The 12,947-nt window shown below is 34.9% G+C and overlaps 1 pseudogene; it reads right to left on the reverse strand.

The window, feature by feature from the left end:
• Positions 1-9,536: 9,536 nt before the first annotated feature.
• Positions 9,537-10,421, reverse strand: LOC149529636 (L-ascorbate oxidase pseudogene; annotated as a pseudogene).
• Positions 10,422-12,947: the final 2,526 nt, after the last annotated feature.

The raw sequence follows: 12,947 nt of genomic DNA on the forward strand, positions 1-12,947 counted from the left end.
GTACACCAAGGTAGGGATAGTTATAGTAGTGGCTAAAATAGATGAGATTTTTACTATCAAGACTTTGAGGTGTAACAACATAGTAGGACAAGTAGGATAGTGTAGAAATAAGACTAGTTTAGATATGGTTCACAAGTGTTCAACTCAAAAGTTTTCATTTTTAGATTTTTGCAAATAGAGAAATGGGAAGAGTTTTCTAGATAGTGACTATATTTGACAAGATTTTTGACAGGAAAACAAAAATAAAGTTATTGTTTCAAAAAAATACAAGACAAACTCACACAATAGAATTATTCTTTGAGAAATATTCTCACATGATCACATGAGTAAATATAGAGCCCTTGTGAGAGTCTTTACTAGGAAAGATAGTGGACTATTTTGACAAATTTGACAAGTTTTTAGCAATACTTGGACAAAAGGTTGTGCGAGAATATTGATGTTCCCAAGTGAGATACTATTTAGGAATAGGCAAGAAAATATAATAGAAAGTGCTAAAAAAATTAATCACATGAGATTTGACACTAGAACAAGTGAATAAATACTGAGATTGGACTAGTTTGACCAATTTTGACAAAGTTTATATATTTTTTACACGTTTTAGATAGAAATTTCAATTTTTATAGACAAATTTAATAATTTTTAGAGTTCTTGGTTTGACATGTGGATAGGTTTGACAATTTTGATTTCATATGTTTGTAACAAACTCATAAGGAAAGTGGATTCTTGACATGATTTTAAATAGCTTGAACAATTTCAAGTCAAAAAGATACACTTTATCCCTAGAAAAGAAAAATGGCAAAGAAGGAAAAACCTTTATCTCACAACTTATGTGTATGCATTCACCTCAAACAACCATGTCACCTTGCAAAGGAAACTTGTGTTTTTTGTGTTTCTAGAGGACTCAATAACATATATGTTCAAAGGCTACCCTTGCAGTAGGGGCCAATATTATATACCACCTTCAAGCATCTAGGCACATACATACGATGAGGATCTATATGAGAGATTCTCCCCCCTCCTTGCCCAAAGACTATGCCCCTTTTCAAAGGTAAACCAAGTACAAAACTAACTACAAAGTATTTGATAGGATTTCATTCACGTTAACCCTTGGTGGCCTTGCAAGCAAGGTTTAAGCCTCTCAACCATACAATATTTGAAAGTGTACCCCCTTGGAAAGAAGAGTATAGGGAGTGGTGTCACTTAGTACAATAGTCAAATCTTTCTCAAGATATATGATATCAAGAACCAAGAGGAAGGAATTAACATGGATTTTGAGTCTTTCACTCCATATAGCTTATTTATTAAAGAGAGTTAGAATCATTAGCAAAAGGTGTGAGCTCACTTCAGCCATTCTTGGAGGTTGAGTACTTTGGCAAGACCAGTAAAGGTAACTTAGACTTGGTTTGGATTCAAGGGTCCAATTTTTTATTCTCCCAAAGGTAAAAGATCACACTCCTCTATCTTTTCACCTCACCCAATCATGCCAAACAGATTCATCACTAAGATGGTTTATCATCTCAATGCATCTAGAAGCTTCTAGGTTTTTTATTTTCCAAAAAGAAAAAAGAGCATGCTCCCCTTGCTAAAAGACTTTCCAAGAGACTCTCTACCTTCCTTTCCTTAAGAGGATTCCATAATCCAAAGGGGTTTGGGTTTCTTATTTACTCTTGGGCATCACTTTTAAGTAGTAAAGAGCATAATCCCCAATCCCTTCGTCTAGAGCCCTAGAAAATTTCACAAGGCCTAATTAAACCATGTTTGGAAATCATTGAGAAAGATGTTTGGAGTGGGTTTGAAATAGATTATTTGACACATGTACCTTCAAAAAAGGTCCTAAAATCAAAAATTTAGAGAGTTTGGACATATTTCATGATGTAAGAGCATTCTGGGTTTCATCATAATCCTACACTTTGGTTCTTTACTTCAGTTGCTATCGATTTTTAGTTATTGTCTAGCACTAGTTTTCTATTGGTACCGAGTTCCCAGTGGATGTTGAGTTCATAGTTATTTCCGAGTGATATTTGGTTGTTGAGTGATCCTTTGGTTGCCAAGTGGTCTTTTCTTGCCGAGTGATCCTTTAGCTACTAAATTAGTGTGATTGTTGAGTGGTCTTTTATTTTTGATTGATCCTTTGTTTGTCAAGTTTGTGTGGTTGTTGAGTGGTCATTTGGATGCTGAGTGCCAATGTTTTGTGAAGCCTTCATTTTTTGAGTTTTTGGTGTCTAGTTCTAGTTTGGGTTGACCTTGTTTGCACTTAATTTTGGGTATAGGTAGTTAATATTTGCTATGAGCTTAATCGTGGCTTTTCTATGTTCTAGAATCTTTTGTAAGCTATTTTGGCAAGTATTTAAAGAGATCTTGGGTAGACCCTTAGTGGGAAAAAGGTAGAAGATAGATAGTGGGTAGACTTAGAGGATGGAAATGTGAACTTGAAGCTAGATCATGAATCTTGAAGTGGTATTTGTAATTGGTCATAACCTAGAAGGCCTTATAGCTGGGCATGTATGTTGATCATTTGATGAATTAGTGAAACATTATATTTTCTCCCTCGTGTTGTTCCTTGTTTTTTGTTTCTATTGTGTTAAATATTGCAAGGTGGATTGGATAGTCAGGTGTCCCTTGGGCCCTAGTTCTTTCCATGCCCTCCCTATGTCAAATGGTATTAGATCTTAAGGTTCATCCTTATGGTGATTGGATCATATAGAACCCTAATTTAGATTTGGTTGTACAATTGTAGATCTATAGACTTGACCTATAACTTACAAAGGGTTATGATCTTGTAGGATCCCAATTTGTAAAGATGGTTTGTGGTAGAGGAAATGTCAATAATATTATATTGGATCAATTAAGACAAATTTCAACCAAGTTAGATGTTGTGGACACAGCCTAAAGGAGAGGAGCATATCTTGATAATGTAAGTGATGATGAAGTAGCAAAACCAAACCATAATCTAGAACCTAAAGAAGAGCAATATGAGGAAATATTGTTGAGAGTGTTGTCTAGGAAAAATTCAAAACTTGCTATAGAAGTTGTTCCTTATGATCAAAAATTGGATACTAATGTTGTGTTAGATTGGATCTTAGATATGGAGAAGCTCTTTGAGTATGAAAACACTCCTAATAATAAGAAGGTGGAGATGGTAGTTACTAGGTTGAAAGGCCATGCTTCACTATGGTGGAAACATTTTAAAATTGATAGACAAAGGAGAGGAAAGGAGAAGATTAGAACTTGGTTAAAGATGGTGAACAAGGTAAAGAAAAAATTCCTTCTTGTTGATTCCCAAGTTAGCTTGTTGATAAAGATGCAAACTTTGAGACAAAAGGACATGACTATGAAAGAATATACTAAGGAATTCTATAGACTAGACATCAGATCTAGACATGTGGATGATGATGTTGAGAAAATTGCAAGGACTTAAATGGATTAAGATCTAGAATTCAAGATGAAATAAGTTTTCTAAAGTTGGAAAATATGGAAGAATCATATCAATATACCTTGAAAGCTAAGGAGATCTTGACAAAGAAGCATGAACAAAGACAAATAGGTAGAGGTGGTAGATTCTAGATAAGTAGAGGTAGATCTTATGGAGAAGGTAGTAGATCTAACAATTTTGTGCAAGATAAAGGCGAATTTGAATGGAAGAATAATAACAAAGACAAGATCAAGTGGAAAGGTGGTAGTTCATACCATGGAGGTACTGGATCTTACCAAGGAAGAGGTAAATCTTATTCTAGAGTTAGTTTTTGTGGTAATTGTTTCATATGTGGAAAAGAAGGGCATAGATCTTTTGAATGTAGATCTTGTAAAAGTGAGAAGAATAATAGAGATGTTGTGATTCAAGGAGACATTGAGAGTTCACCAAGTGGACCTGAGGCTAGAGAAAATTTAATGGTGAGAAGAACCTTATGTAATAAAGAAAGTGACATGGAACTTGTCCTTAGAAGAAGTATTTTCAAGACACGATGTAAGATGGATGGAGAATGTTGCAAGGTGATAATTAATAGTGGAAGTTCTACAAATTTGACATCAGAAGAGTTAGTTACAAAGTTGTAGTTGCAAAGGCTGAAACATCCCAAATGTTATCATTTTTCATGGATCAAAGATGAGCATAAGATATTGGTAAGTGAGTAATGCCTTGTGAAGTTCAAAATTGGACATTACTTTGATGAAGTTTTATATGATATTATGCCTATGGATTGTTATCATATTTTGTTGGGTAGACCTTGGTAATATGATAGATATGTTGTACATGATGGAAGATCGAATCAATATACTCTAATATATTGGTAAGTGAGTAATGCCTTGTGAAGTTCAAAATTGGACATTACTTTCATGAAGTTTTATGTGATATTATGCCTATGGATTGTTGTCATGTTTTTTTGGGTAGACCTTGGTAATATGATAGATATGTTGTACATGATGGAAGATCGAATCAATATACTCTTTGGGTTATTGGGAAGAAAAAAATATTGCTTCCTTTGATTGAAATTATAGATGAGGTTAGTTGTACTCAAATAAAAGTTTGCATGGTTAATGGAAAGCAATTTGAAAAGGAATTAAAGAAGAATCAAGTTTGTTTTGCTATAGTTCCTAGAGGACTGAGTGTTGGTAGTAATGATTGAGAAGCAAAATTTGATAGTAGTAGCCAAGAATGAAAAGAAATTATAGGGTTGCAAAATGGATATAGAGATATTATTCTTGAGGATATTCTTGATGGTTTACCACTAGTAAGAAGTATAAGTCATTGTATGGATCTAATTCCTAGAGCTAGTTTTCCAAACAAAGAACCGTATAGACTGAAACCTACAAAGAATGAAGAACTTAATAGACAAGTGCATGAGTTGTTGCAGAAAGGTTTAATCAAAGAAATTTTTAGTCCATGTTATGTACCTATGGTACTAGCACCTAAAAAGAATGGAGAATGGAGAATGTGTACTGATTTCAGAGCTATTAACAAAATCACAATGAAATATAGGTTTCTTATACCAAGGATGGATGACATAATAGATTATTTGAGTAGAGAAAGGTATTTTACCAAGATTGATTTATAGAGTGGCTATCATTAGATAAAAATTCGAGAAGGTGATGAATGGAAGACTTCTTTCAAGATAAAACATGGTTTGTATGAATGGTTGGATATGAATTTTTGTTTGACTAATGCACCTAGTACTTTCATGAGGTTAATGAATGAAGTTCTAAAAAGATTCTTGGGTAAGTTTGTGATTGTTTATTTGGATGACATTTTGATATTGAGTTAGACTAAGGAAGAACATCTTGAGCATATTAGACAAGTATTGTGGAGGTTGAAAGAGGAAAGTCGCTGATTAATCTAAAAATGTGTTCTTTTATGCAAGAAGAGATTATGTATTTGGGACTTTTTATTTTAGCTAATGGGTTGAAGATGGATCTTGAGAAGGTTAAAGAAATTTTGGAATGACCTACACCTAAGAATGTAGGTAAGGTAATATTATTTCATGGTTTGGCTAGTTTTTACAGAAAGTTTATAAAGAATTTTAGTTCTATTTGGAATGCTATGACTGAGACAATCAGAGGAGATAAAAAGGAATTCAAGTGGACACAGGGAGCTGATAAGAGTTTTGTGACTTTGAAACAAAAGGTTGTTGAGTTACCTATATTGGATTTGTCTAATTTCAATAAGGTATTTCAAGTTGAATGTGATGCAAGTGGTAATGCAATAGGAGTTGTATTAATTCAAGAAGGTAAACCTATTGCTTTCTTTGGTGAGAAATTGAATGATGGTAAAAGGAAATATTTTGTATATGATCAATAATTTTATGCTATTTTTCAAGCATTGAAGAAGTGGAGACATTATTTGATTCCTAAGGAGCCTATGTTGTATACTGATCATAGAGCTTTACAATACTTGGGAAGTCAACATAAATTGAATCAAAGACATATAAAGTGGGTTGAGTACTTGAAAAAATTTACATTTGTCATTAAGCATAAGAGTGGAGTTACTAATAGAGTTTTTGATGCTTTGAGTAGAAGACATTCTTGGTTTTGATGAAATAAAAGAGTTGTATAATGCTGATCCTAATTTTTTTGAGGCATGGAAAGAGTGCAGAGCACCAAATCTGAGAGATCACATAGGTAAGTACGATGAGTACTTCATTCAAGAAGGTATGTTGTTCAAAGGTATTCAATTGTGTATTCCTAGAAGTTCTATAAGGTTGAATTTGATTAAGGAAAATAATAGTGGTGGATTAGCTAGACATTTTGGATTGATAAGACATTGAGTTTGCTAAAGGAGAATTATTGGCCACAAATGTATAAGGATGTTCAAAAATTTGCAAAGAGTTGTGGATTTTGTCAAGTTGCAAAAGGAGTGAGTCAAAATACTAGTTTTTATACACCTATTTCTATTCCTAAGAAACCTTGGAGTTGTTGGTGTTTGAAAATGTTACCAAGTTTTCAATTATCCCCATGAGAATATGACATATCTAGGGGCAGCTAACTCCCATTCTCAACATATCATTTCAGACACAAGGCCAATTATAAGGCTTGACCCTTCTTCTACTTCAAGCTCTGCTAAACCTAGGTGGGTAGACCTTAGATTCAACTGATACCGTACCAATGCAAAAACATATCTCTAAATCTATTAAGTAGACAAAAACCCCTTATATCGCCTAATAACTCATTAAATGACATAGATCTATAGTAGCTAGATGCATATCTATGAAATTCATAAGTTGAGTGTGGGTTAATTCCTTGCAGCCCACTATAAAACATGAAATACTGAAATGATTTTGATTAATAATGATTTGTGTGAATAACCTTCATATTAGCTTGCATTTGATTTAGTGATCGGTGCCTTATCCATTGAAACATAAAGTCATTACCAGCAGGATGACCTAACTAGATTGCATTACAATCAAGTTTGTCAACTAAAATCCCCAAATCCCATCCTTATGCAATATCACCTTCATGAACCCAAAAACCCTACCAGAATGATGAAGCATTTCTTGACTGCTTGAGTCAAAAGCAACAAAGATCTGACATACAACTCATCTAAGCTGCTTTAAATCAAATGAACATTATCCATTTAATCCAAAATTTAATAACACATGAAGAATCAAGAGACAGAATTAGAGAACACAGATAAATCATGTAAATCCCCTTTTGTATTTATCCTTGGAAAGACCAAATACACAAACTGGTAACACAAAATGTAACTCAAGATACTTCACATAATCTAGCATCAATTTCCAGTATCTCAGAATGACAATACATGACATGAAATGAAAATATGCACACAAACAGGTGTGTGGCCTTTATTGCTAGAGTTCAGCTCAATAGACAGGAAGCAAAACCATCAACAACCCTGGTTTCAACAGTAGAACTGGAACCCTGCTGGTATTACCCAGAGCAAACTACCCACCCCCAAAAGAGAAGAAGAAAGAAAGATATAGGAGAAGATTTCATTCCCAGATCTAATCTAAACATGACATTTGTCCATTTGGAAAACCTTCTCAATAGGTTAAAGCATCTTTTTGATCTTCTCCTTCAACTGGTGAATCAAATATTCATAATTATGGCTCTACAAAGAAAAAATATCTGAGATATTTGATTCACCATCGTAACTAATTTCTGATTTTAAAGATGAGTTCACGGTAAAAGGTGAAAAACTAGTTACATAGTGACTTCAAAAAGCCAATACAACCTTTTCAAATTGTTTTTCTCGACATTTAGGCTTCAAAAGTTTTTTTAATCTACCCTTTAACAAACTTTGATGCTCAATGATCCAATTTTCCTATTCTGTTGCCAATGCCCTAGAAATCATAAATTGGCCTATAGCAAGAACTGGTGAACACCTGTGCAAAAACCCACCTCAAATTTAGAAAATTAAGATTCTCTCAATTTTGGTGGTATATTGGAGTGCCAATTTTTGACAAAAATTGCCCAAGTTATGCTTGTTTGAAGTTCGGACCTCTGTCTCATGGCTTCCATATTCATTTTGCAAAAATTTAAACTTTTCAAAGTTTAAACTATATTAAAAAATAGACATTATTTAAAATGTCTGATGACTACATGCTTGGAGGAAAAATCTTTTAAAATTAAATATTTTTTTTAAAACTCTTTAAATTTTCCCTCTCAAGTTTCATTCTAGGTCAAATATAGTTTGACCATCCCACTATGTGTCATCACATGACTAGCTTAGGCTTATACAACTAGGTGCCATGTGTCACAATCTCAACAACCCTCGCTATGTAACTATGGTTATCCCGTGAGCATCTTCGCTTGGTGAGATAGCAATGATCACACGATCTGCCATGTGGCACAATCTGACGCATCACAAGATCTACTTGACACATTAGTCTACTTCAAAATTTATGCCACATGGCACCTTATGATTGGTCTAATGATTGCCACATCATCTCCTCCTTACTACACATACTCTCTAGTCACCACTTGCCACTCCCTAGCTTGTTGACTACATATTCAAGTGAGACCCATGTTTTTTTTACCTTGGAGTTTTCTTTTGCCAATTTTTAGAGTTTTCTAGTGACCTCGCTATGTCGCTAGCCGAATTTCTGAGATTTTTTGGCTAGAAACATAGCGAATAGCCAGATTTACTAACTTTTTTGGTGACTTGGTTTATGCTTATGTTGTTTTACATTCCTCGTCAAAATTTATTAACCATCGCCAGTTGGCTGGCTGGAATGGTGGGTGCTTCCACAAACTTGTAGCCTTTCAAAAGGTGGTTTCCTTTGTGACACTAAGCTATTGAGTAAGTTTGTATTTAAACTGCAAAAATTTTCCATCCTAAAAAATGTGGGATAACTCCACTTTTCTTTCTTTTCGCCTCTGCTCTAAAACATGGACCACAGATTACTCATTTGTCTAGCTATCATGAGAGCATTTTGTTGGAAGAGTATTCTACCCAGAAGTATCGATCTCCATTGGTTGTGAACTATCCTCAGCAAATAGATCAGAGTTACCAACCACAATTTCACCTTGGTCAAGGTCACTATTTCACTTTGAGTATTTCAATACCTCGTAGCTTTGAGATACATACATTTTAGGCTAAACATTGCGTAGGCATGCACTTGCTCTTGTAATATGAATTGGCCGAGCAACAAGATTTGGAAGGAAATTTGTAGTTGAATCCTTTGATGGACGTGTGAGCCCACTCTGAGTAGCAATTTTATCATAGAAGGCAACTAGTAAAGGATCTATTTGAGAAAGCATGCCAAGAACCGCATCCTTCAGTGCATATGCTCTATTGACAATTAGAGCTCCATTGTAATCATCACCATTGTATGCTTTTGCATTGGTAAAATCTTCCCCATGTCCTGGGCTCTTTGGACATGGATGTTGTTCTTGTTAATACTGGAAGCTTTTCTTTTCAATTTTTATATTCATGTCTCATGCAGATCTCCTTAAAACTCCTCTCTAACACACTATGTGGTCTGCTCTGGGCAACTACCTCCATGTGGCTTTTAGTCAGCTTCCCTGTCTACTATTGGTGGAGCTCTCTTTCGTGCCACATTTGACCTCCTTTGCATACTACACATTTACCCTTTCTTATCATAGGTGCCCTTGATATTGTACTTCATGGTGGCCAAGTATGGAGTGGGAGGCAGCACTAGGGAAATGTTGTTGATCACCCACTTTATAGTCCCATCTATGTGGTTTTGTGTGTTGAGTAAAATCACCTACTTTTGTGATCATTGAGGAGGAGGCTTTTCTACTCCTTTGAGAGCCAAATATTTTTTGGCTAGATTTTTTCTGTAGGCAAAGTCATTCCAAGGTGGGCTCATGGGAGAACCACCAACGAGGAGTTTTTTAGGATTATTACTAAAAATTGACAATATAGTGGGCATCATTGGCTTTCTACTTCTCACATTCACTCATGTCTAGTAGTTCTTAGAAGGGTCCTGGTTTGCTTTCACCAAAACTAAATATGTTTCTCCTGAATACAAGTCAAGATTGTCCACCTCAAAGGGTTCCACGTAATGTCTATCTTCCTCCACAACTGTCATCTTGTGACCCTGAATAACAAAATTGAGGGATGCCAAGGATGCCACACTGGCAATGTGTAAGTGGTATGTTTTCCCACTCTCCACTGGATGACGTGTGAGCAAGAATTATGGATTGCTAGGATTGTAGTGCCTACTACTTGCCTTGGAGCAATTGAATTGTACTCTTCCATCCATTAGGAGACTCTGAGATTCCCTGACCTAGTGAAATGGGCCAGCAAAGAGTTCATATGCATGCTCATACATGTTGTCATGCCACTAGTCATCCAATAGTATTTTCAACTCTCCATCATAGGAGAAGGGTTCCTTCTTAGCCACCTCCACTATCAACCATCCATACAGTCCCGCCACCCTCTAAAGACCATAGTGCACATGACAGAAGTATGTCCCTGGCTGCATTACAAATGCAAAAGTTATCATATCATAAGAGATGAGGTTGACATAGTATTTTAAAAATGTGTGGTCACCTCAAAGAATATAAAGTCTTCCTCTCTACTATGGGGGCTTTTCCAATGTTTTTCCATATCTGATCACTTGCAATATGAATGAAGTCTCCTCTTCAATATGTTGCATGTCCCCATACAATTCATTCCATTCCTTCCATTCATTCATTCCAGCACCTTCAAATGAAAAACTTGGGAATATCTGCTTCTTTGCTTCCCTTAGGTCCTCCATTGTTAAGGGTCTAAATGTAATGGCAGGTTCCTTGGTTTCATCCTTTTCTTTAACCTTCGTATCTTCCCCTTCCTTGATAGGCTTCATAGAGGAATTTGATTCTCCTTCTTTTCCTTCTTTTTTCTCCATAATTTCTTTCTCAATTTCAAGTTTCCTTTGCTTAACATTTTTTAGAAGTAGATCTATTAGTGTATCCTAATACAACTCCACCATGTACACCTTTAGTGAGGAGAACTTATTACTATCATAGCTCAAAACTTTAAAGAGCTCCCCAATTGCCCTTGGGGTAAGATTTGGATCTCTATCTGAACTATAAGCAATGAAAGTTTTGCCATAACCAGTTTTCCCATATGCAAATACGCAAACATTATATCCATCAATAGAAAATTGTACCAAATATCTTGTATTCTTAAATGCTTCCTCTTGGGTGGCATTACCATTAAAAACATGGTCAAACTGATGGGCTCAAATCTCCCTTTTAAAACAATCATAAAACCTCAGTGTTTCTATCAATCAAATGGAATTAGTCGGGCCCCAAAACGGGTTTGACTAAAATTAAAAAAATTCATGCAACTGACTTTGCATAATGATCCAGTGATCACCTCAAATTATTTGAAAGTGATTTCAAGCATTAATTTGATCATTAAAACTCATTTACTCATTGATCTGCAAATTGTCAATTTAATGCTAGAGGGTCTTTTGACTGACTTTAAAACTGACCAGAACACCTAATTGAGCTCTATAAACTAGTACACTAACTCTTTTCTTTGCATACTTTTACCCCATCAACTCTTTCTCATGAAAAATTTGAGGTCAAAAGATATTGACCGTCAAAGTTTCCTCTTCGAATTACCTCCAAGTAAACAAGTTAGAAAACAACAAATTGGGTTTAGATTTGGCTTCAAAAATTGGGCAAACTGACACTTGGGGGAACTAAAACTAGGGCACTAGTTCATTTTCATGGGGAAATTATGGATCTATGATTTGGGCTCATGATGAATAATAGGAGACATTTGAGTGGTCAAAGTAGGCTACTTGGATTTTGCAAATTGAAAACACTAGCAGAAAATCATTTTTTACAAATGGAATTGACCTAGAAAAGTTTGCAAATGGATTCATCATGACTTGAGAACTAGGACACTTAAAGTATTTTTAGAGGAAAAAATAGTGGTATAATTCATTTAACCTCACCTATCATGGATTTGGAGTTATAACATCATGAACAAGGGTTCTGAAAAATCTGCAAATGCTAACACCAGTAAAAAGTTATGAATTGCACTTGGAATTGCGTTTGAAAATTGATCAAATGGATTCATCATAGGCTGAAACTTGAAACATAACAAGTCTTTGACATCTAAAATGCAAAAAAAAAGGAATTTTAGCATTTTTTCAATTGTGTAAAAATTATAACTCATCAAATAGGGCTTTCCAAAATTCTAAATATTTTGCAAAACCATGAAAATAGTAAACTACCAACTTTGAGGGATTCAAAACCTAGTCAAACAAACTTGAAACAACTTAAAATCTGAAAAATAGGTTTTCAAGTATGGACACTAGACACTCCCAAAGTGGTGAATCATGAAACATTTTTGGGTGTGAGATATTCAGATGCAAACATAGCCTCCTATCATTGTTTGACACATGTGAAAATGTAGAAATGACACTAGCTCAAAACAGGACTTCACAAAATGACTTGAAATGTCAATTTTTCTTCATGGAATGCTTAGACAAGCTAAATGCAGGGTGTTAGAAACATTAAACATCTTAGGGGCCTCAAAGGTACAACCAGGTATAATCTCATTTATTGACATTTATAGGGCTCAATTTTTTCAACAGTGCTCAAAATTCGAGCTACAATTTTGAGCGCTAACAAGAGTGACATCAGTATGGATTTTGTTCTTGGATTACCTAAAACAACGAAGGGGTATGATTCTAAATTTTTTGTTGCAAATAGATTTAATAAGATGGCTCATTTCATACCATGTAAGAAGACATCAAATGGTGAGCATGTTGCTGAACTTTTCTTCAAAGAGATTATGAGATTGTATGGATTACCAAGAAGCATTATTTCTGACAGAGATAGTAAGTTTTTTGGTTGTTTTTGGAAGACTTTGTGAAAGAAGATGGGTATTGAATTGAAGTTTAGTTCTATATTCCATCCATAAATAGATGGACAGATAGAGGTTTTGAATAAAGGCTTGGGTAATTTGTTGAGATGTTTAGTTGGAAATAAGCCAAGTAATTGGGAAATGGTATTGGCACGAGTTTGCA

Source organism: Cupressus sempervirens, chromosome 11 (genome assembly GCF_028749045.1).
Source record: "Cupressus sempervirens isolate cs-2001-9-10 chromosome 11, ASM2874904v1, whole genome shotgun sequence".
NCBI classification, from domain to species: domain Eukaryota; kingdom Viridiplantae; phylum Streptophyta; class Pinopsida; order Cupressales; family Cupressaceae; genus Cupressus; species Cupressus sempervirens.